The following is a 21178-nucleotide window of genomic DNA, read 5'->3' as shown; positions in this document are numbered from 1 at the left end:
CTAGATACATTTATGCACTTTTGAAACAGTTTTTAAACCAAATGTATGTAGAGTCCACTAAGGATGGACTCGCATTTTGTGCTAGTTAGTTGCATGGGATGAAACGTGTGGGTGAGTGTGCCCACCCATCCATGGAGGTCTGGCTACGCCACTGAAACAAATAAACTAGTTATTTCTAAATAATATTTCTAAATATATTGTTTGAATAAAGAAATGTGTCATTGCATTCAGCAGCTGTCTAAATATTGAAATTGAAAGATTGTCTAACTGATGGATGGATTTAGGTCAAGAGTTCATGATATATATTATGAATTCTTGATTAGGTGTAATTCTGACCTCTTATATTTTTGTAGTGTATGAAAACTTTAATTGGCCAGTGGATAGTCCTGGTAGAAGTACGAAGTTTGCCTGCCTGACCACAGTCGCAAGGCTGGAGGCCAAATAAAGCAACCATTTTACACCACAATAACAAACTCATCAGTGGGATGTACATTTTGGGGTTCCGACAAGTATGTTCCCTCTGTGCCTTGTCTTTCCTTTTATCTTCATCAGGCTGGTCTTTGTCCTTCATGCAATGAAACCATATTGAGGCATTAATTTTCCTGATCAACACTTTCCTTGAGCAGCAAATTTGGATGCTGCAAACTTATTTAAGTGCTTATGCTCAGTAGATACCTGTAACTTCACAATAGCATGCCTATTAATGCAATCTTGGTTGATTAATCATAATGTTTGAGCACTGAGACCACACTCCTTAATCTATTTATTCAATCACGATGACACACCCCATTATTATTGGTCTAGCTGTATTCACAATGTTAGCACAACGAAAATATGAAATAGTGACACACCCTGGTAGGTGAAAGGCTGACTCAAGATACTCTAATACAGCAGTCATCCTAATAGAGCAGTCACACATGTACAAGCTGTATGCTATAACAAAAATATAGTAAATTTAATTAAAAATGAAGTAGAGATCCAAGCAATAAAAAGTAATGAAGCAAGAGATGAATGATGGTATTACATTACAGCATGGCTTGGTGGGAAAATCCCTACTTTGGCACTGAACAAAATGATTGTTATAACATGCCGGTGTAGGGAATTTCCCACTGAGCTATGCTGTAATGCCATCATTCATCTCTTGTTTCACTACATTTTATTGCTTGGATTTCTACTTCATTTTTTTAATTAATTTTTTTTTAAAAATATACTATGTAATTCGATTTGTACAGCAACAATGCGGCAAATAAATTACAGGCACTTATCATAACTCACAACTGAGACAAGCTATGAAGATGGGGTTTGGCTCAGTCTGTTCACCATGGACTGGCAAATGGGTCAAAATATAGTGTTTCCTGTACGTCTCAGTGCAGACAAAGAAAACGGCCATTCCAACAATGAAATGATGATGGTATTATTTTACAAGTTTAAGGAATTTTTAAGTTCGATTAGGGATCATAGAAAAAAAGTAGGGAAACAAGGGAGTCGCCTACACCTGCAGATATACTAGTGAACATTTAATCCCTAATTCAGTCTATATCCCAAGACCAAGACTGAATTAGGGATTAAATGTTCACTAGTATATCTGCAGGTGTAGGCGACTCCCTTGTTTCCTTACTTTTTTTTCTACGATCCCTAATCGAACTTAAAATTCCTAATTTTTTATTTGTTCACTGTTTTGTAACATTATTATGACTGGTGAACGCATCAAAAGAAAGGATGGCGCCAGAATTAATGCTTTCGTCTGAACGCGCGTCCCAGCTATCAAATACTGCTTCGAGAGTGCAGTGGCCATTACGCTTCACTTACAGCTATGTTTAGCCCATTACACAGTGCTACAGATGAAAAGTAGTAGGAGAAATGCTTCTGCAACAATCCAGTCACCATGAAAATACAATTCGCGTGCCCCCAACTATCAATTACTGCCTCGAAAGTGCAGCAGCCATTATGCTTCGCTTCAACTATTTTAAGCCCGTTACACAGCGTTACAAATGAAGAACAGTGTTAGAATTGTCTCTGTAATCAATCAGTCACTACGGAAAATACGGACGATTCCTGTTTACAAATGTACTGTAGGGAAGCCATGCATTGCACTACCGCGAATCAACACCTTGGCTGTCAGCAAAAAGAGATGGGACATAAATGAGGACAAAGGTAAGTCCATGATGTGTGCATTGCATGTACTGCAGTATGCCAAAAGGCACGTCTCGGGACAAAGCAACGTCGAACAGTGAAAAATTCAAGCCCATAGCCTTAGCCGTTATCGAGTTATGCTTGCCTGAAGGAATCGGGCAGGCAGGCAGGCAGTTAGTCAGTAGAAAGTTCCATTGAATAAATTTAAAAAAAAATTGTTTTAATTTATTGGAAGCCTTTAGGATCGTACTGAAGGCACTTTTGGGCTTGGTTATACCTAGCCAATACTGCCAAGGTGCCAGGATGGAGTTGTGAAGCTGGTTTTTGAATGATTTTTTTGGCTAGGAAAACCCATTATCTCCATGATCCCTAATATACAGTACTACCGTACTGTATGATTTCTACCACATCGTAAAAAAAAAAACACCGATAATTCATGTGAAAATGGCCGAGTTTTGCTCAGAGGGTCACAAATTAAAACTGTTTGTTGAAGCCATATTGTCTAACCACATTGTGTAAACAACATCCATTGCCAAAGTTTCTATGTGCTATGCACTTGGCAGCTACCTGACTTTAATTTGTTATTGTGAATATGATGTGTGCAGCAAGATTAGCTAGGATGTAAATACAGCACCGTATTGTGTTTATGTGTGAAAAAACATTACTTCCACTAGTCAAACCTATTCTCATCTGGTGACACTGAGTCAGGCAGATGAGTCTGGGAACTTGATAGGAGCCCCTTCCCTTTATAATGTGAAGTATTCATGCAATTTGTAGAGTCGAAATAGAGATTTGTGGATTTACTCGATGTAACCACGAACCTTGTTGATTGGACCAGTGATCCCTTCTTTTTTATGGGTTTTTCAGCAATCCCTATTCCTTATAAATTTTAAGCCAGGCATGCGCCCACAGCCGGCCAAAGGTGTGCACCTGGTTTACTGAAATTGTTTTTGTGTGTACCTATCTATCTACCTATGTTTGTCTGTACATACCCATGTGAGCAAAATCGTTAAATGGAAAAGCAGCTTTTACATAAGAAGTGAAAGTTAAATGACGTCTGTATTAAACTTCTGCATAGGTAAACTTTGCTCTGAGGTGGTTTCTTTTCGGCGATCTGAAATACTGGTGTGGCGACTCTCCTCAGAAATTGTGAATTATCGGTTTTACAGGCATTTAACAACTGAAAAACAATTGTGCAGGTCTCGTAGACTACCAGGAATAGGCTATCCCTTCGAGTTGGAAAGGGGGCGTATCCCTACATACACGAACAAAAATGAAGAGCAGTTTTGAGGCTTTGTCAAGAGAATTTGTGGAAAAAAACATGATAGTCAAACTATAAAACGTTTTAGAAGATACTTCTGTGAGTAATGTGTTAATAAAAGCGGTTTGTTTAACAAGCGCTTCCTTAGCAGCACATAGCATAATTGAAGAATTACGAAAATTTTGTGAATTACGAAATACAAGAATTACAATAAATTAATTATGTATTATTGCACAACCAAAAATTTATATAATACATATAGTTGGTTAATTTCAGATGAGTTAGCTAGCTGCATGGCGCCTGGTTTTTAGAAGTAGCACAACATCAACTTGTTTAAATATACATTATTATTTATAATATTATTGTTTCACAGGCATAGCAAAGTTTAGAAGGAGATAGAAAGTAGCAAGGCTTGCTGAATGGATCATTGTGTGTGTCCATGACCTATTCTAATCACATAGTGATCTGGTTTCCCATACATTTAGTCCCAATAGATTGATTCAAAATCGCACTGATAGTTTCTAAAATTGCACTGTTAGTTTGACAGTATGGTGTGATTCTATTGTAACCAAATGACGAATGGTGTTGCCATAGTGATAAATGTCCATAGTATAGCAACACAGTATTTGCTTAGCAACATAGTGGTTGCTTAACAATGCAGTTGTTGCTTAGATAGCATTACTTAGCAACAATTGCTAAGTAACTGTTGCTAAGGTAAACATCTTTTGTGCCTTAGCAATGGTTACTAAGTATGGTTACCCTTTTGCCATGATTAATTTTCAAATTTCTGTTCCTTAGTAACAGTTGCTAGTGTGGAAAGTGGTCTCTATGTGATTAGTAGACTTTGCCTCGTGTAATTTTGGCTGTTACAAGTACAATTATTCCTAATTGCACAAAATGTGTGTGATTACCTATACAAATGAAAACAACCTTAACTGTTTTCTTGTGAAAATTCCATTGCGCATGCAAAGCCATACAAGATCGTGCTCAGAGTTAGTTTGCTGGTGCGCAATGCTTGTTGTTATTAAAATGTGTTCTTATTAAACTCAGAACAGGCCAATGCTGAAGAGTTTATTGCAAGGTAACTTTACTGTACGTGGGCAAGTTATCCAAGATCAAAATGCTCTAATAGAGCAGTCATGTAAATTCTCTAATAATGCAGTCAAGTGTAGCTGGTAACAACAAAGCATGCACTGAATTTGACAGCTATACTAGTAATGTAAATTCTAACCATATTAGGACTCTGTATGCACTTTCATGTGTGTACTGAAACACATGTGTAGAAAACATATGTCAGTTACTGGTCCATGTAAGGAAGAGACTAAATGATCAGCACATGGCACTTATTACATGGTGTTGTTCAACTGTACTGTACATGTACTGAGGTGCTGCCTAACTCAAGTCATTGAACTCATCAGTCTACCGAGGGATCTGAGGGAATAACACACATGTAATTTAATGACTTATGGTTGGTGATATTTCCTGTTTACTCCAATAGTTAAATGAAATATTGAAATTACTTAGTGTACAGGCTAAAGCTGCTTGACCCTTTCTATACTGTAAATGGGTAAAGGGCTGTTAGAGTGTGGTGCTGTAATGGTGACTAACCAACCTTAGAAAATGGTATGCATAATATGCTTTGATCTTTGAAGGATAATGAGGTCTTTAAAATCCACTAAGAGACCTGCTAGCAGGTTCTTAAAATGGTTAGAAACCTGCTAGCAGAAAAGACCTCAAGCATCACATATCTCACTTTTGATCATTGATTTGCAATGCTCCCTCCAAGCATGATCAGGCTGATAGCCTGCATTGCCAACATGTGGTCAACCATTCTATTCATTTTATAGGCATACCTAAAATATTTCGATTATGGGAGATACAATCTAGCATTGTAAGTACGTTTGTCACAATGAACGGAGAAGTCCAAAATATCATGGAAAATTCTGTTAAGTGCCCATCTGTTTCTAGAGTGTTTTATGGCTGTTTTCGTCATTTATTAAACTATCGATGGACTTTACCAAGACCCAACTAGGTAAGCTTCCTTGTAGAACATTATTTTTTGCTACGTGTAATGTGGGTGTGGTCCATATTAGAAACCGTGCCTGTTCTTCATGCTACTGTGGCGCCACTGAAGGCACAACTCGTGGCAACTTGTTCTCATTGTATAAATCCACACAAGCTGCTTCTTTGACACACTGCTGTGACACCATAGGCACTGGCTGCCGCTAACCCGGCTTGACATTATCGATCACTGCCATTTCCTAGCTGTGCTGGCCAGACCCAATTAGTCTAACTTGCGAAAGGAAGCGGTGCAAGCTTTGATTTTTTTCAACACTTCAACAAAAACATGTTCAGTCTTCCGTGATTATTTTAACATTGCACGACGATTTTAGTACGACATATAACCCAATCCCACAATGACTCCACCTATATGCCCATATATATAATGCATACATTTTCTAAGTCGGTTAGAGTCCACGCCCTCGGATCTTCGTGTATTTTAAAAACCTCGCTTCACTTGGTTTTTAAAATCCACAAAGATCCTCGTGCTAGGTCTCTAACCTACACAGCTTACATACCATAAAATATTCATGTAGCTGTTATATATACCTCTTCTTGGAAGATTACATTCTTTCAGTCAGCCTCCTGTTGCTCACAAAGTTTAATTGAATGCTTTTGCTTTCTTCTAAAGTCCATGAAATACATATGACATTACATTATAAGTTCTGTGCTTTAAATAAAATACTTTATTATGAAAAATACTCAATGAAAATACACCTGCCCATGAACTATTCCAAACAACTTCAATGCTAACTAAAACCAGGGGAATTGTATATTGGCTTGGCTTACAAGTTGCTCAGATGCCTAGATATCTACAACATGTACATGATGTACGTGCAGATGACAGACATTCAACTTGAACATTTGTGGGGTAACTACCATTGACTCAGCATTGACCTTTCTAAAGCCTAAGACTTGAAATTGTTATACACTTGAAATCATTGAACATGGTAAAAGCTACGGAAATATCAGCAAGTAATAGGTTCTGACACAAACTATGAATTAGCTCTAAATTTCTCTTAAACTTTCCTACTTACTAATTCTTGCTTTAGCATACATCATAACGATTCTCTACCATGAAAACCCACAGGTTTTATGAAAGTTACATGTTATGTCATTTTACATGTTAAAGTGTGAAAGTATTGTATCAAACATTCCTGTATATATTAAGTGCCATACCAAAAAAAACAATTGGATGTGTGCATGTAAAGGTCAATAAGCCAGTTAGTAACATCATTTCCTCTTCAAGACAGTCACTTTGCTGCGTCTGGTTGAAACTTTGTCTTTGCAATAGTCACAGAGTAACTTTCTAATTTGCTTTGAGTAGATTCCATAAGCCAGAGAGTGACTAAGTGACTGACACAACTGTACCGGTAATACTCCCAGTTGTAGCGTGTATATTGTAATAATACGTGGATCTTTATCAGATAAGTATGTACGCATTATTGTGAACAATACTGGAAGCAGTAAATTTAGTGCAGCATCAAATCCTCCCAAGAAGAAGACAGATATGGCAGGCTTTAGTTGTTCTTGAAGCATTTCTAGTATCCTTCCATGTTTGGTAGAGTTCCTTTCCTGTCCAGTCTGTTGCACTTGGTGGAAATATCTTTTAGACCTTTTGATTTTTAAATAGAAGTATACACTGGTGGAAATGATGAATAAAGCTGAGAAGACTAGGGGACCAGCTGTGGTTAGCCTCAATAATATCTTGCTATCGGTCGCTATGCAATCTCCCAGGGATGGTAGGTATAGTAATGTGTGGATAGTTGAAATGATGATGGAATGACATAGTGTTAATAACCATAGGCTGCCGATTATGACGTTTACTGCTTTAGCAGTCATAACTCGCTTGTAATCAAATGGAAATGCAATGTTTATAAAGCGATCGATGATCAATGGAAGGAACATCATCTTAGTGGCAAAGGTTGGTGCAAGAGTTAGTATGGTAATGGCAGTGCAGTTGATGTAGACAGTCACATCAAGGAGGTATAATATAATCAGAATTCCATTGATAGTACTCTTAGCTATTACGAAGATCACATCAGATACCAAAAGGTTGATAAGAAAAGCACGGTGATTTTGTTGCTCTTTTTGTAGCTCCTTGCTTTTGGCTATAATACATATGATCAACACTGTTGGAGTCAGTATACCTGGAAGTGCCACTGAAAACAAGATCATCTTCACATATGTTATGTAGAGAGGTAGCTCAAGATCAGTTCCATTTAATGAATCATCCATGCTTGTATTGAACAGTGTTGTATTGGACTCCATTTCAATGCTATCAGAGCACCACCACACAACTGTTTTCTACACTACTTTCATACTCTACACTAGTTACATATAAATTTGAGCAACGTGCTAATGTTCACTATTTGTTAGTGAGATACATTCGTTGTGATGTCATGTAATAACAGATATCCTTTAATTGTAATGAGCTTCCATATGACTTAATAAGATTGCAAGAAATCACACTATCCTTTACTGTCAGGTATAGTAATAGCATTGTATAGACACATGCACACTTGTTTTAACTACTGAGAAAGCAATTATACATCTTCTTATAGAACTTTGCATGGGCGAGATCAAAGGAAAAAGTGTACTTTAATTTTCATAAAGTACACTTTAGGGCAATGCTTTATTTGTACAATAAAGTGCTCTTTATGCTAGTTAAAGCACCGCCGCGCGTACAATATGGAAATAAAATCACGAAGGCGTGGGCTATATTAGGCTCGAGACCATGCCCGAGTGCTTTTATTTTCATATTGTACAAGCGTAGCAGTGCTTTAACTGGTTTAGAGTGCTTTCTTGTCGTCTTGCTTGGAGCGTTTGTTTCGTGAATTCGAACCGCATTGGTTTTCGACCATCAGACAATCAGTAAGTGTCTATGTAGTACAGTTGTAGTAGTAATACAAGCAAATAGTATCTTTTTGGCTACTTTTGGCGACTAGAAATGTTACACACGTGATCTTGTTTTTCGTATTTATTTTCCAATCAATGCATAACTGTTCTTTATTTTCCACAACTGTACTTTATTGTGACGCAAATGGAAAATATAGCACACTTGAATGCGTTACGGAAAATAGAGCACTCTTTTCGCTTTGATCTCGCCAACGCAAAGTACTTTAAGTGGGCAATAAAACACTCTTTGTTGGCAATAAAGCACAATTGCCCACATGCCTTAGTGCCGGGTAATAGCCCACGGCGCTCACGCCAGTACAACTAATCATCCAAGCCAAGCCAGTGAAGGCTGATAGTGCCTCGCCACACTGAGTGACCAATCACCCCAGCCAATCGGAGTTCTACTACTGGATTGCTTTTATAGACATGCCTAAATGCTTCGATGATGGGTGGTAGAAAGTTGCGTTGCTGCTACATTTGTTATGTAAACGGACAAGTCCTGGAGATATCACGGAAATACTTCACCATGTGTCACAATAGAATCGATTGTGGGTTTTGTCCAAAACCTGCCAAAATACACGATGATCATCTACTATGCCAAACTATGGTGAACTACGCATAAGTTACTTTGGTAAACTAGTTTGTGTGCATTCAGGCTGCTAATAATTCGTGCAGCGCATGTTAATTACGAGTCCTGGTGTATGGTGAAGCTACATGACTAGAAAGTTCCATAAATCATTTAAAACATTGCCTTGCTCGTGCTGTATGGAAAATAAGCACTCAGCCGCGTGCCTCGTGCTTTATTTTTCATATAGCACTTGCGGCAATGTTTTAACATATACATATTTCTGATTGCTAAATAAAAGGTCACACAATGCAATGTTGTAGTCAATGATAACAGTCTTGTGTACATACGTATGACCCTACTGCGTACACAACACAGATATGACATCCATTTTGTGAGTGTTTCACTGAAGTTATGCCATAGTCAGTATGCATTATAATATTGAGCTATTACTACATGTAAATGCTATTCAGATTGCTATAGTGTGGTACTTACTTTTAACACTACAATTAAAACTAAGAAGCTTATCACATTTGATGTGTTAAATAAAGTACCACTGTTGAAAAACCCAAAATTCAAATTAACATCCTATTATGTTGGCTGTGCTTACCCAAACCCGGGTGCATGATTGGCTTAATTTGGGAAACATTGGGCAGCCCAGAACGTGGCTAAGTGAAGTGCCTGACCAAGTTAGTACATGGCTTCTGCATTACCCTTGTCATCTTATGACTGTGGCTATTATGTAATGAGCCAGAGAGGAGTGTATATATACTTGGTACACGTTGCTACTCCATCTCCCTAATATCTTGATTAGCCAATCCGGCATCCCTGCTGCAGCGACAGTGGTTGCTGCACCACTTCTAAAACTATGACTGGAATATTGATGATGACTGTACTTAGTTTTCAGCATAAGGTGGCGAATGGTATTTCTCTGGTGCTATTTGTCTAATGGGGAACATCTGCCACCCTTGAACACTGGTGAATCATCTTGGAGTGGTAGAGTTGCCAAAACATAAAGTTGGAGTGCACTGACAGGGCATGTGGATGTACTACTAGCGTGAATGGCATGGTATGGCCATGTCTAAAAGGATCAGTTTTTAGACTGCTCTATCAGCACAGTGTATCTGTCCCCAGCAAGCTGTATGTGCTGCCAAGTCAGATTTGGAGTTGCAAATTCGCTAGCTCTCAGGAATCCGTAAAATGCTAGCGTGAAGGCTGCCCAGAGCAAATTCTTTTCCAGGGGGGAGAATGAAGGATCCAGACTAAGTTTTGACTTCGGTATCTGAAGGACAGTGATGGTTATTGTTACGCGAGTGTGGGATGATACACCTTGTGATCGTTTGATTCCAGTGCACAACAGGTGGGGCAGTTCGTCCTTTGTGGGGTCCTCAAAGCCTCTCTTTCTATGTGACCCAGGTGTATGCCAGCAAGGTATTCCTTGATAGTTTTGTATGACCCCTGGCATGCCATGTAACAGTAAAAATAATGCAAGGTAAGTGGTGAGGCTGGAAAGGCTGCTACTGTTATATGTTGCAGAATTGCTGAAGAGCTCTCACTCTTGCTTGATATGTTTTCCTGGTGGATGGAACAACCCCTAAGGATGATAGTGGCTGAGCAATCCCTCAAGAGCTGAATCGGCCATGCATGGATGGTATCGGGGTTGGTGGCTGCAAGTTGGTGGAAACGGTGGACCTGGAAGCGAGAGAGAGAATCAGCAATGTGGTTATCTGTGCCTGCTATATGAGTAACAATTACATGTATGTTATATTGTGCTACACATGTGGACAAAGGACAAGGCTTCAGGGCAGTTAGTGGTGCCTTTCTTCCAAATCTCTACTACAGCCTGATTATCGCAATGGACCAAGACCTTCTTTCTAGGCCAATGGTGGCCCCAAGTGTTCACTGCAGAAGCTATAGCAAATAGTTCCTTCCAAACTATGCTTCTGTCTACTTGTTCACCTGACACTTTGCAGTTAAGGTCTATGAGCCGGCGGAGAAATATTCTACCTGCTGGGACTACCTTGCAAGCAAAGGATAGTTTTCTGACTAAGGAAAGCAGTCGATGATTTGTGCATTTATCCTTCTTCCTAAGTGATTGTATTGATAAGATAAGGTCAGCTTTTTGTTCCAGTGAGATACTGGCTGTCGTGTTCTCAGTGTCAATAACAATCCCCAGGAATGTAAGTCGGGTTGATGGGCCTTCAATCTTAGAAGTCTTGACAGGAGCATTAATATTGTCATACGTATAAGGAGATCATTGCTTGCAGGTTGTCTGAGCATTCCTTTGTACCAGGCGAGCCAGCAGTAAAGAAGTCATCTAGATAATGAAGCACATGGCGTACACCATGGTTGTGCTGGAGGGACCAGTGGATGGCATCAGCTAACTGATTAAATAGAAAAAAGGTGCGGATCGAAGGCCAAAAAGGCCGGCAGATGTCAATATAAAATTGGTCTTGCCATCAGATGCCTAGAAGGTTCCAGTCTTCTGGTCTTACTTAAACAAGGCAAAATGCATTCTTGAGGTCTATTTTTGCCATTACAGTTCCCTTACCCAAAGCCACCGCATATTAGAGCTCCAGATGTTCTGCGATTTGGTGGTATAGAGCGTTGCAAGCTGTCACGGAAGGGCGAGTGAGGGCAGTTGGTTCTTAGCCCCACATTAAGGGCATGGCCATCATTGTGTAGTGTTGGGATTGGACATGTTTTTGTACCACAATTCTTGATGGCACTGGTCCCAACGAGGGTAGGGTTGGAAGCAGCCATTGTATGAAACTGCCCGTCATAAGCCTTCAATGGAAAGGTGTGGCTGGCGGATGTTATGATGCGTTGGTATCCAACCAACTCCAATGCACATGCAGGGTTGTGTGAAAGCAATACCGTTAAATAAGTATTCCATGCTTGCATCCACATGGAAAATGATGTGATGGGTGCAGGCTTATACATGGCATGATGTGTTGTGTATTGTGAATGTGATGATGTTTTATCAAGTAGCACAGATGAATTGGTACAGGTGCAGGGAGTTGTTGAATGGCATACTGAGGCGGCAGTTGCTGAAGGGGAGGCTGGATTGGCGGCTGGACTTGGTTGGATGACTGGACTTACTGATATAGCAGTGGTTGTGCTGGTATAGGGTGGGGCTGTATTGGTGCTGTCTGCTGGGGCAACTGTTGGTTGATAGGTGGCATTGCTGTAGCAGGCTGTTGTAGTAGTGCTGTCGTGGGCTGCTGAACTGTAGACTGCTGAACTGTAGGCTGTACTGATACTGTCTGCTGGGGCAACTGTAGGTTGTGGGCAGGTGGCAGAGCAGTAGTGGGCTGAGCTTGCTGGTTGTCATCAATTGAAGCAGGAGACAGGGCCTGAGGCGTTGACTGGCCAGTGGCCTGGCGCAGGAATTGATTGAATAACTGTGCAAGGTCTGTCAAATTGGCAGTTGTTGGCAGCAACAATGCAATCTGTGACAATGCAATCAGTCGTGCAGCACAGATGAGATGTTCAATGGCAGCGATGATGTTACTGGTAGCAACGCTGATGAAATCATCGACGGCACTGTAACAGTTAGTTGTGGCAACGATGATGGTGGCGGCAGAAACAGTGGTAGTTGTTGAGTGACTGGTGGTGGCTGAGAGGTTGGAATGAACTCCTGCTGTGGCAGTGCTGGATCACTCTGTTGTTGCGAGACAGGTGTCATGTGGATGGCATCGTGCAGCCATTGGGTCATCATAGCCTTTGTGCCAGTCGTTACAAGGTGTACCAGGTGTAGGCATAATACTACTGCTGTCAATCGTCTTAGCTGGGTGACGCTGGCTTGCATCACATCTGGAGTAGCTGGAGGATTAGTTCAGCGAGATGTTTTCAGCATGATAGCTTGATTTCTCCCTGATGGTGAAGGATACTATACCTGTCTTTAACAATTTCACCAGCGCAACGTGTGGTATGCACATGCGTACTGTACTAATAAACGATGTATGGTGCATGTGACCCATTGTCCCCCCCACTACCCCTATGTCTTATAATATTCTATTAACTTTTATTTACTGAATAAATCAAGACTCACAGTAGTGAGTCGCGCGGCCAAGAAACTACAAAGCGCACACCACAATTAAAACGCGCGGCCACTACTGTGAGTTATTTACGTGTAGGGACGGTTTGCAATATTAACCCTGGATTGTGCAATCTTTCTCAATAGGTTTATACTGCGTTTTGTGATTTTAAAAAAAACTTTGTGTCATCGTTTTCTTGTCGCAACCTCTTAACAAGCTATTTAGATATAATACACTCAATTTCTCGCCATGTGTTTCAGCTATCGTCACATTATACCACTCAATACACTCGTGTTTCTACAGTCCATCTGGCACTAACATTATCTAGTACTGGATTGCCTCTACGCGTATTTTCTCTGTTCAAACCTCTAATCCCTACAATAACTTTTAAAGACACGATGTGGACACAAGCCCTAATGTCTGACGAATAAGTTGTGAAAGCGCGCAGAGCCGTAAGTTACCTTGGGAAGGCGTTTTAAGCAGAAATCTTTTTGACTCCATTCAGTGCCACGCCTCGTGCGAGCATTTATAATCGGCAGATGTCTTATAAACAAGGTGTGAAAGCGTAGAGAACGTACAGACACTAGGGAAGGTATAAGTCATTAGTTAAGACTCCATTTAGTGCCATGCACCATACTGGCAAGAATTATATAGAAAGTTGTGTGGAATGACCAAACCTCATGTACAAAGTCACAAACCACACCCGTACAGTATGTACATAATGAAAGCCACGACACACGCTCCACCTTAATTAGTGCTCTGTGGAAGTGTGAAACTGCCATGACAGCTACAAACAGAAAATGAGGCAATTCTAAATGCAGATAAGATGGCTGCGAAATCCATGAAATTTTTTTGCCTTACAGTAAACATATATAACAATGGTATTACAACAAGTAACAAAAATTTAGTAAACATCACTGTCAACAATCCTGAAATTCAATTGATCTCAGTTGCTGTCTGTTCCCAAATTACACATCTGATTGCTAACGTGTAAACCAGATGGTCTATAAAACCGTTAGGAGGACATTAAACTAAAATCTGGATACTATGAAAATACACAACATTTTAACTGACCTGTGCATTAGTTTAGTCCCATCATAACAGTATGCCTTATCCTGGAAATTCAGGAAACATGACATAATACAATATTCCTTAGTACATAGACTGACCTGGAAATTCATGACACCCTTGATGTCACTACAGTTACATACACTGAAGTACAGAAGAACACACAACTCCTCTGTTAACTGAAATTCACAACACTCTGATCTTAGCTCCTGCCAGGTTCCAAGTTACATACCATGAACTACTAGTGGGTAAACCACTATGACCAGATAGCCTGCAAAATTGACAAGCAGGCATTAAATACAATGCACCTAAAATCTGGGTATAGTAGAACCTCTCTTATCCAGGCAATCTGGTATATACTACTGTCCATATCTCAGAAATATCTGTAACTAAGAAATGCATACTACTAAATACAAGTAATGTGATTGCTATCAGTGGTTTAGTTTAGTGGGCAGAGGGGGATTCACTACAGAGCATTCATGGCCACTCCCCTAGGCTGTAAATATGCATTATCACCTAGCAACCAAGTGTTAGTTATTATTAGGAGAACAAACAAGCCACCAAATAGATAAACAGCAACTTTTAAGCCCTCTCCTTGTGTTTCATTTAAACCAAACTTCAATCTGGATAATAGAAGTCTGGTAAGTAAGCAGACCCACCTGGAAATCCACAACGTCCTTGATGTCACTACAGTCCACGTACACTTGACAATTGAGAGCTACAAAAGGAACACTAATAAAATTCCTCTGTATGTAAACCGACCTGAATCTTTGATCTTAGTTCCCAAGATGCACCACCACATTCAACTACTACTACTACTACTACTACTACTACTACTACTGCTAGTGGGTGATCCTTAAAATTCAGAAAACACCTGAGATAATAAACTATATTCCTTAGTATGTAGACTGACCTGGAAATTCACAATACCCTTGATGTCACTACAGTCTATGAACACTTGATTTGAGAACTACAAAAAGAGCACACAAGATACTACAATTCCTACTGACGCATTTGGGGATTTACAAGTTGGCTGGTTTTAACAGGTGACTACACGAGACCTGATTAGACAGCTTTCACTATGCATTAATTTAGGTTAGACCAGTATGCAGTGTAAATGAGTACATACAAACATTACACATGTTACATTCACCTACTTCTTCCACCTGCAGCCAAAGTTCCCAGACTTCTGACGATGTAAGTGGCAAGTGGTAGTTGCCTTGTCGACAATCCCGCCATGAGGATTTTGCTGCTACTTAGAACTTTTCAGTGAATTTGCATTGCACACCTCTAAAAAACCTATCACATAAATGCAGTTACCCAGTGTGTGGCAATGTGACACTTTACACAACAACTTTATCTTTCTTCACTCCCCATTTCGTTCTCTTATCCTTCAAGCGGTGTGCGTCATGTTACACTAAAGTACGCCTCACCATTGAAATCCAGTTCAATACCAAAAAAATGCTTCTTATTAGTACTACGGCTTTACTTCTCTGTCTCGACTTGGACTTCCATTAAACATTCAATTTTAAACCGTACATCACGTGTTTCCGCTTGAGGTGCTACAGGGACTTTCCAAGAGACTTCCCCTAAATAGACCACATGATAATTATCACAATGCGGTATGTGTACTTTAATAATAGTATTATTATTAGCTGTCAAGAATTGTTTGTGCACTGCTAAAATCGTTTGTGTGATGGTTTGACAGCAGTTATTGTGGGGAAAAGAATGTGAGAGGAACTGTGATAGTCAGTAGGAGCAAATCAGGGGCGGATCTAGACTTTTAAAAAGGGGGGTTCCACTTTTGAATTGCAACTTCAGCCTAGCTGTAAGTTGAAGACCAAAAAAAAAAATGGTCATCACCTGCTGACAATAGCTGCCTCTCACCATAGATGCCCTCACCCACTTAATTCCTTATTTATAACGAGATACATAGCTTGCTACACTGCTCTTCAAAAGACTACTGTGACTGCTCTATTAGAGTATCTCAATTTGACTGCTCTATTAGAGTATCTCGAGTAAGAGAGGCTCTTTCAAAAGGGAGGTTCCATGGAACCCTTTGAACCCCCCTCCAGATCCGCCCCTGTAAATCCCACCCTAGCTGTGCCTATAGGGGCATTAACTAGCTTTATCTTACAGCTACTGTATGTTGATGATACATCAGGGGCACTAGAGTAAAGGTAACAGTGGTAGCTAAGGTCCCTATTGATATAGAGGCTAGGATAGTTGAACAAGAGGTCATTCACAAAGAAGCTCACCTTGATGTTTATCCTTTTTTCCTCAACTCTTAAAATGTACCAGCTACAGCTATCGAAGCAACAAAATGTAGAAGATTATAAGAAGAGTGTATTGAAATATTTTTGTATTAACCTAGCTACTGTATAAATTTTGTGTAATTCTTTGTATCTGTGCATACAGATACTCCATTTTTGGAGGTTTGCACAGTATTTGATATAAATAAATAAACATGCAATGATGATAAGGTGGCTTATTATTCTGCTGAATGGGCAAGGGAGTCTGCATGGGGGCATGTTCCCTCAGCAAAGCATAAGTACTGCAACTTTTAGTTTTAATTTGATTGCTATGTCAAGTTTGAAAGTTTGTTTAATTTCAGTGGTGATCAAGGCTGCGGTCCAGCTCATGCACTGGTTGCACATACTGTACTCTGATGTCCTTTTGGGTATGCAATACTGTTTCCATCTCCCCAGGTCTTGACGATTGATCATGAGTCCTAGCTCTAATCCTTTCTTTTGCTACTCCAATCCTGAAGCTGTGACTGCAGTGTTACAAATGGTTATATGAAAATAACAATTAATTATTAATTAATCAATTAATTAAGGACTCTCTATAGTAAAAATAAATAATATTATTTTAGCTATTGTTCAAGTTGTGTATCCATGCAATCTATATTATTACATTTGTATGCTCAATATATACATTCATGTACTATGAGAAATATACATGAGGTAGCTCTATAGCTAAGTTTTATTGCTGAATTATATGATGCCTTATTGCTTTACCTCCAGCCTCTACATCTTACCTAGAAAATCCAGTAATTGTGAATCCAGCAACACAAAATAAGAGCACCATGAACTATTTAGACACCCGTGACTTGCTAATTACGCTAGCTTAAGTTTGAGCATGCATAAGGTGCCTGAAGTATGATTTACTATAGATGTGAGATACTGTATTGAATATCACAATAAAGATAAATCTACTCTAATAGAACAGTAGCTGTGTAATATAACTTTGAAATGTATAATTAGGCACTTGACAATTATACAAACATTTGAGCATAAGGTGTCTGAAGCATTTACCACACGCAGATATGAGATATTGTAAATACTGTAGTAAAAGAATGTTACATTATAAAGATAGATCTACTCTAATAGAAAAGTCAGTATATTCAAATTCATACTTCTGGTGTAATAAAACAGTCAGTAGTTATCCATGCCTTTTAAAACAAGATGAAAGTAATCAACAGGTGCACCCCAAGATAATATTATACATTTTACTTGCTCATTTCCTAATATCATCTGCCTTTGTACCAATTTGTTGTTCCCTCAGTGAGTCTATCACTGACAAAATGAGTGATATCCACCCCAAAAACACCTTTGCTGTAAACAAAGACGCGGCCATGAAACTACAAGTACTTGTAAAACAGCTCAGTAATCATAGAGAAAGACTTCATGAGAGTAAAATACGTAACTGGCAACTCAAAGAGCTGATATCTGGAGCGGCCAAGAATAAATCTTATACAACTAACTGCCATGCATTGGCTGTAAAATAGGTGCACCCATCAAAGTGAAATTAACTGGCAACAGAAACAGCTGATATCTGAAGCGGCCAAGAATGAATGCTGACATACAATCAATTGCAATTAACAAAACTTTAACATTGAACCTTTATCATTCAGCTGTGTTCTATATTCACTGTAGCTGCATCCTAAATTAATTTCTTTTATCTCTAATTGACTGGTAATTTGGCCGCCTTTTTTGCTTTGTACACTAACCATTACCAGCCAATTAGAGCTAAAAGAAATTAATTTAGGATGCAGCTACAGTGAATATAGAACACAGCTGAATGATAAAGGTTCAATGTTAAAGTTTTGTTAATTGCAATTGATTGTATGTCAGCATTCATTCTTGGCCGCTTCAGATATCAGCTGTTTCTGTTGCCAGTTAATTTCACTTTGATGGGTGCACCTATTTTACAGCCAATGCATGGCAGTTAGTTGTATAAGATTTATTCTTGGCCGCTCCAGATATCAGCTCTTTGAGTTACCAGTTACGTATTTTACTCTCATGAAGTCTTTCTCTATGATTACTGAGCTGTTTTACAAGTACTTGTAGTTTCATGGCCGTGTCTTTGTTTACAGCAAAGATGTTTTTTGGGGTGGATAACATTTATACAGTACAGCAGTAATTGTACGGTACAGTATAGTACTGTATACATACCATAGTAGGGATCATGGATGTTTAATCTTTCCTGCCTTTTGCTTCATGTCAACTTGGCAGTATTGGTTGGGGACCTAAACAAGTCCTAAAATGTCTTCAGAGCAACCCTAACCATTCCAACAACAAGTTGTGTGTTTTTAAATTTTTTATTTTGCTGAATCTTCTAATAAATGACTGCCTGCCTTCCAGCAAATTTATTACATTTAAGGCTATGAGCTTGAGTTCTTCACTGTTCAATGTCACTTCAACCCGAGGCATGCCTTTTTACCAACTGCAGGCATGCATCATGGACTTACCTTTGTCCTCCTTTGTGTCCCGTTTCTTTCTCCATTATCATATAGGTGTTGATTTGCAGTAATACGTCATGGCTTCAATGTTGCCTATTGAGAATTATCTCTATTTTGTGTAATGACTTGATTAATTTCAGAGATGTTTCTGAGTGCCTATACGTATTATACATTGTCTTTTAAGATGTGATATTGTAATGACTGTTTGTGTTATAGTGCTATTTTAATGTAGAAGTTTTTATCATTGTTTGTGCATGTATATGCAGGGACAGCAGTGTTGGTTGTGACTGCCACTGATGTTGATAAATCTGGTGCTTCTTACTATGGTGAACAGGGATTGTATTATTTGTCTGTTAAAGGAGATGGCAACATTATCCCACTAAGTAAGATCAACTGCAGAATTAATTTTATTTCATTTTTTTTTAAGTTTTGGCATTTGATGTAGCTGTTGTTGTTGTTGGAATAACACAATATGAGACCAATTTAACACTGCACAATGCAGTAGATGGTTAGTAAATATTGTTTAGTAAGATAGTTAACACAGTGCTTATGCATGATTATAAAATATATATACAAACCATCAAAGTTGCATACTTGTAGTCCTGTTTAAGTAATAGCAAAAGTAAATAATGGAATTATTTACTGTTGGTAATAGAATCGGTGTAAGTAAATGAAGTGTGTCACAGTTTCTTTTTAAAAAGTTTAGTACTAAGCATGTAGTTGTAGTAACCATTGTAAGTGTTGTGACTATTGGGTCTTGTAGATTTTATATCACATATGTGCATACATATGTAAAATTGATCTCTTGCAGAGAAAAAAGGACCAATATATGGAGTTGAGTGGAGCCCAAATTCTGAAGAATTTTGTGTTTGTTATGGATGTATCCTTAGTACTATATGGTGTATTTATTAAATGCTTAAATTCACAATCTTGAAGAAGCTTTGCTTGATATGTACGTATTTGTGCCCACCTTGTACTCGTATGCTATCAAACATACTATCAGAGTACATGTAATCCAGGATACTATAAGCAGTAAAAGTGTTTTCTTTAGTATACGCATAATATCAGCTGTGTTAAAAGTACTGTATAGCATATACACTGCCTATATCTAGATTCTAAATGTTTAATTCAGTGAAAGTGTTGATGTGTTTCAGCAGCTTTACAGGGAACCACAACAAAAAGTGTAATCATACTGTCCTTTCTGCCTAAATCTTAATTACATACTTGGTTATTAATATTGTATATGCCCTTTACAGATTGGCATAGATAATACAAGTAGGGATTCACAACTGTGACGTCACTACGGGCAATCCTTGTAATGGGTAGGGACTTTTGAGTGGCCATATCTCACTAACTGTACTTTGCTTCTTCTTGGAATTTACCTTGACAGTTTCCTATTCACTATTAGATTAAGTGAGTGTTGTCAAATCACGGCGGTTTGCAGCCAGTTTGTCTCAGAACTTCTTTGCTATGGTTGCTCAGGCATGGTGCCAATAATTTTTGTTGTGCTATTTTTGTGGAATCTTTGTTTCAAATAAACTGGAATCTTTCCAAGTGTTTTTACAGTCTACACCATTTATGGATCGTGTATGGGCCAATATCAAATTGCAAGGTTCTGATTCACTGCTAATTGGTGGTGTGTACTGTAGTCCCTCGTGTCACCTCAATACAAGTGTTGATTCCCTTTGTAACTTACTATCCATGCACCCTTGACAACTACACCCATTTACTAATTTGTGGAGATTTTAACTTTAGAGAGATCTCTTGGTCTGAACTGTCAGGTTCCACAAACAACTGTCATATCGAGCCCTTTTTAGATGTGGTTAATGATTTATTTTTATTTCAACATGTATGCCAACCCACAAGGTTTAGACAAAATGAATCACCTAGTTTATTAGACTTAATTTTTACTAACGAACCAGACATGATCAATAACTTGTCTTATCTCCCACCTCTTGGTAACAGTGACCATATTTGCATAGAGTTCAACTTAGTGTGTTATTCGGAGCAAAAGAAGTCTGATAATGTTAAGTACAATATAAGAGCAGCAAATTTTGATTTGATGAGACAGTCTCTTAGTAACGTGGACTGGGCTTCCCTTCTGAACCCTCTTGATATAGATAATGCTTGGTCACTGTTTAAGTCAATTTTCCAAAACATTATTGATGATTGTATCCTTACTTACAAACCTAGAGAAAAGAAAAACCTCTATACTGATTCCGATGTGTTCACTTTAAAGAAAAAAAAAACAAGTTATGGAAGAAATATCTTTTAACTCACTCTGCTAGTAATCTATCCAATTTCAAGTCTGTTAATAATCAACTGAGGAGCTTAACCCGCTATCTGAAGAAAGATTATGAGAGACAACTAGCCCACTCTGCAAATTCAAATCCAAAAGCTTTTTGGAG

The 21178-nt window shown here is 38.8% G+C and overlaps 2 long non-coding RNA genes across 3 annotated transcripts in view; one reads left to right on the top strand and one right to left on the bottom strand.

The window, feature by feature from the left end:
* Positions 1 to 21058, top strand: part of LOC136241549 (uncharacterized) — a 32994-nt gene extending 11936 nt beyond the window's left edge. For both annotated transcript variants that reach the window (XR_010694325.1, XR_010694324.1), the window contains 4 exons: positions 19037 to 19153; positions 19198 to 19278; positions 19582 to 19650; positions 20693 to 21058. This is a non-coding gene — a long non-coding RNA (uncharacterized lncRNA). The remainder of the gene's footprint in view (positions 1 to 19036; positions 19154 to 19197; positions 19279 to 19581; positions 19651 to 20692) is intronic.
* Positions 13809 to 15510, bottom strand: LOC136241812 (uncharacterized). Its single transcript, XR_010694420.1, has 8 exons — positions 15184 to 15510; positions 14940 to 14996; positions 14789 to 14881; positions 14686 to 14744; positions 14358 to 14415; positions 14128 to 14297; positions 14033 to 14073; positions 13809 to 13962 (listed from the first exon to the last, which is right to left on the bottom strand). It is a non-coding gene; the product is annotated as an uncharacterized lncRNA (long non-coding RNA).
* Positions 21059 to 21178: the final 120 nt, after the last annotated feature.

The sequence above is a fragment of the Dysidea avara genome, chromosome 12 (genome assembly GCF_963678975.1).
Source record: "Dysidea avara chromosome 12, odDysAvar1.4, whole genome shotgun sequence".
Lineage (NCBI taxonomy): Eukaryota > Metazoa > Porifera > Demospongiae > Dictyoceratida > Dysideidae > Dysidea > Dysidea avara.
Note: the sequence above shows the minus strand (reverse complement) of the source record. Positions and strands in the feature narration are given on the sequence as shown.